At 43.8% G+C, this 4,784-nt stretch overlaps 1 pseudogene; it reads left to right on the top strand.

The window, feature by feature from the left end:
• The first annotated feature begins 3,902 nt into the window (after positions 1-3,902).
• Positions 3,903-4,024, top strand: LOC136637654 (5S ribosomal RNA; annotated as a pseudogene).
• The last annotated feature ends 760 nt before the right edge of the window (positions 4,025-4,784 follow it).

Consider the following 4,784-nt stretch of genomic DNA (forward strand, 5'->3'; position numbering starts at 1 on the left):
AAGTTCTTTTCCAGGACATGAGGCTAAAAAAGAGAACATGTCCTGGAAAAGAGGACATGTGGTCATCCTGTGTACATAGTACCATCAATGCACATGATGTTCTACAAAGAGTACAAGGAATCTAGAAATTTACACATTGGAGATTACGGAGTGATAAAAAGTGGAGGCAGAGCTAAACAGGGAAGGTATATGTGATTTTTTTGCCCCAGTTTCACGTACTTATAGTAGGGACCAGGAACTCAAGTGTTGTACCGAGTCTTCCTGGAAAAGATGGGGTTTTAGATGGAATTTGAAGAACAACTCCAAGCTTTTACCTTTGCTTCATTCCATTACACAGTTAATATCCCTTCCATCATTTATGGATAAGCCACAGAAAATGGTGTGATATGCACCATTTTTGATGGCATTCCCATGGCAAACGTTACATGGTGCTCTCAGATGAGGGGAGAAAGGGAGATAGTGGAAATAACAGGGGGATGGTATAAAATGCACCAATCCCCACATGCAGTAGTACCACTGAATTTCCTATATGTGAATGTTATTATGGTCAATTTACCCGCATTCTAATGGAGGATATAGTACTGATGGGCATTGAGCTTGTTTTTTTTCCCAATATAATGGTGTGTTTCTGTAAGATAATTTAAATAATCCATGCCCAAAATGTGATGGTGACAAATATTAAAAATGCCTCTTCCTTCTTTAAAAAAAAAATGAATAGAAGCTCTGAAATATTACCCTCATTACCCAAGTAGTAACTTGGAGGTGGAGCCTTAGAGGACGAACAGCCAGCTGGATCAGTACTGGACCTAGATCCAGTTTCTGACACCAGTTTGGAGATGGGGCCCATCAGTCAAGAGCTCCAGGAATAAGAACACTCAGGAGCCCTCAATCCTTTAAAAACAAGACCATTAATTGATGGAAATATCTTTAATTGCCTCGCAGCCCTATTTTTTCTTGTAAAGCAAGTTGCTGCCACCTGCAGGTTGAAATAGGTAGCATAGCAGCAAAGGAAAAGCATTGTGCATCTTGTTTTAGACTATAAGTGGCAGCACTTGTGTTCTCTATAGTACAGTACTTGATTGTACACCCTCTGCTTTCAGATACTGCTCTGGGCAACTCTTGAATTTGTATGTGCCTGGATAAGTGTAGAAAATGAAAAATAAAGATCCAGGCAAATGCAGGAGAGAAAGTGGCTAAGTTTAAATTCTGAATGGAACTATTTTTAATCCCAGCTGAATTCAGTACAATTCACCCCTGGCTGATGCATCGAGTGACCCAAAACCAATTGCATGGATATGCAGTAACCCAGTCTCCAGAGATGCAGGTGGGGAGAGAGGGTGACTAAATCCAGCTCCTGTGGTTCCTCCCAAACACCTGAGTATCTGATATTTTTTACTTATACAGCAGTTGTAAAAGGTGCTCGGAACAGCGTGCTGCAGAAGCTCTGGCAGGAAGGCCAGAGCCTTCCTGTTCCTGCCAGACAATTGCCAGCAACGCACTGAGGCAGGTAGGATGGCAGAAGAGGCAGGACAGAATGAGGAACTATGAGATAGCAATGGGGTGGGAGAAGGGCAGTTCTGGTCCAGGAAAGGGGTGGGTTTGGTGGCAGCAGCCACTGTAAAATCCTAACCTCCTTCCTGGACCCGATCCTGTAGCATGGGTCCACATGAACCTGTGCTGGCAAATTCGATTGTCCAGGACTGAGTAGATCCTGCTGTGCTGAAGAGGTTTGGAAATGTTCCCTTACCCAGATGTTCCCTTACCATCTGCAACTGCCCCCTCCACTGCAGAATGCAGCATTTTGGCATCACTGCACAGCAAAGGGAGGAGAATAGGATCAGGCTGTTAGACCTCACACTGTAAACCAAGCACAAATTCTGCCGGCACTGGCCAAATGAGTACCAAACTGCTGAAAGAAATATATGGCAACACTATATGTGACAAGACTATATGTGACAACATCTGCTTGGTTCTGGACTGTGCTACAGCATCCCTGACAGGGGGCTTTTTACATATATTATTTCCATATTTATTTAAACATTTATACCTTGATTCTCTTAAATTGCTTGATGTGGCTAACAATATAGCATAATGCGGAACAATAACACATACAAAATAAAGCAAACAGCTCAGCAGCTAATATTCAGAAACAACTTTTAAAAACCAAGAAAGCACAATCCATATCAAATCGATCCTATCCAGTTGCTGATATAAAAAGCCAGGTCTTGGCCAAGCACCTGAAGGTATACAATGAGAGGCTGTACAAATTTCCCTGTGGAGGACATGCTACATAGCTGGTGCCATCACAGAATAGGCCCTGTTCCTAAGAGAAACTATCAAATTTCAGTAATTGTCCAAAAGTTTTTGAAAATTCTTATCCCATTTGCCTTGTTTGATAAGCCTGCTGAGTAAGCAGCATTTGTTTCCAATTTGGAAATGGGCAACCGAGGTAATAAGATAATGATTGAATGGCTATGTAAGCCTACCCAAAGTACTGCCCCTTAGGTCTGACTTCCCACCATTTAGCCAGACGCGCATCAGTGGCTCAATCATGAAGTGTCAGACCTGGGATGAAATCCTTGCTTCATCATTAATTTGCCACTGATGTGCCCTGGCTCTTCCTTGCAGATCTGGGCTTTTGAGGAGAAAGCCAAAAGAAAGAGGCTTGAAAGTCTGTCCGTCCCCCACTTCTGGCTCCAGCACACACTGACATCTTTATCCCTCCTTTGTAAAGCTTCTGGAAATGAAATGGGAACACATTTGCTTTCAATTTTCTTGCACGTATACATTATCTCCATAAGATTCATAAATGCACTTGAGCAGCTACAGCCCATCTGATAAATATTTCTAAATTGCTTTGTTATCAGTAAAAACTAGGTGTTATGTTATCTGTCACTTCCACACTTGGGAACTGACTGTTTAGCTATAGGGGTGCAAGACTGATCATTGTCTTAACTGCTTACAGGAAGGCATGTTAGCAGTGCCAGGCCTCTGCTGCCATGGCAACCGTCTAATAATTTCCCGGGTAACATTTACGTGATAAACAAGCTCAGAAATCACTGTTGACTCACACCAGGAAAAAAAGAAAAGAAACCCCCATACTGTTTGTGGTGAACTTTTCTGAACACCGATCCCTCCGTGCAGCTCAGAGGGTTGCAATTTCACCTTACGAGGTGCTCCATCTTCTCAAAGAAGAATATGAACAAGCAATTCCTGTTCCCCCGGACTTCTCGAAGCATTCGGGAATACTCTGTGCAAGTCATCTTCCTATGGGAAAAGTCAGCCTGTTCTGTAGCCACCATTGCGCTCAGAAGTGTAACAAGGGTGCACCCTGATGGGCACCTGCTTAAAGAGCAGCCGCCACAGGAAAAGGAATGGGGGGCACAGCTGCCAATGCCCTCTCATTCAGAGAGAACCCAGAAGTGACATCACAATGTTATGTAACATCAGTGAATGTTACAAAAACAAAGCTTAATTCTTCACGTAGTGCAATCAGAGGCATAATTAGAAACCCCAGCTCCTGGGGCAATGACGTGATGATGTGCCTCTGATTGCACTCCATGAGGAATTAAGCCACACTTTTGTAACATTCACCAGTTTCATCACTTCCAGTGTGACCTATTTCATAGGTGCAGGAGCTATTTTCTCACAGCTGCTCAGGTTGAAGGACTGTGGCTCAAGAGCCAAGCAAATGCTTTGTCATGCAGGGTCACATGGCATCTCCATGATGGACCCAGGAACATTCCTGCCTGAGACCCTGGAAAGCTGCTGCGATCGATACTGACAATACTGAGATGGACCAAGGGTCTGACTTAGCATAATTACTACTGCAATTTTGTTCCCCATTCAAGGTTTCAGGGTGGTTGACAAAGGTCTCCCCCACCAAGTTATGCTCACAGTAAGCCTATGAAGCAACTGTTACCCTGCACATGCCCAATCTCATCTGATCTTGGAAGCTAAGCAGGATCAGGCCTGGTTAGTACTTGGATGGGAGACTGCCTGGGAATACTGGGTGCTGTAGGCTTATACCATAGTCTTTCGAGACTGAAGGTTGCCAACCAAGCCTATGAAGTAGGTTAGGTGGAAAGGGAATGAGAGCACAATCCTGGGCTCGACGCGCTGGCTTATCACTGGCGCGCACTGTTGCAAATGTGCCATAAGGCATGTTTGCGAGGCCTAATGCCGGGCCAGTGCCTGTGCTAGCCGTCTTTGGTGCCGCCGAAGCCGCCTGCCATGGGAGCTCAGGACTGGGCAGTGAGTCACCTATGGTTACTGAGTGAGTTTCATGGCTAAGTGGGGATTTGAACCCACTGTTTCCAATTTTAGTCTGATTTACTAAACCAGTTACTTTCAAACTTTTTCAAGTCATAGCACACTGAAAAGGCACAAAAATTGTCAAGGAACACCATCAGTTTTTTTTTAATGATTTATGTTATCATTTATAAAACAAAGATACAGAAACAACAAGCAAAAAGGCATTTGTGCAAGCTGACAGAGAATAACACACCTGAGCCGAATGATAGTCGACTGAAGTATGGCACTGGTTCTGCTCTCCTTCAAACTCCCCCAATGGCCCTACTAATAAATGACCCTCCCCCCAAACTCCCATGGCACATCTGTAGACCATTCATGACACACCAGTGTGCCACAACACAGTAGTTGAAAATTGCTGTACTGAACACTACATACTTATAGGATCTGTAAGCCGTTTGGGGCATTTGCTTCAGCATAGTAAAGGTGGGATATAAATCTTTTAAATAAATAAAACTGGCCCACAGTAGAAT

Source organism: Tiliqua scincoides, chromosome 1 (assembly GCF_035046505.1).
Source record: "Tiliqua scincoides isolate rTilSci1 chromosome 1, rTilSci1.hap2, whole genome shotgun sequence".
NCBI classification, from domain to species: Eukaryota; Metazoa; Chordata; class Lepidosauria; order Squamata; family Scincidae; genus Tiliqua; species Tiliqua scincoides.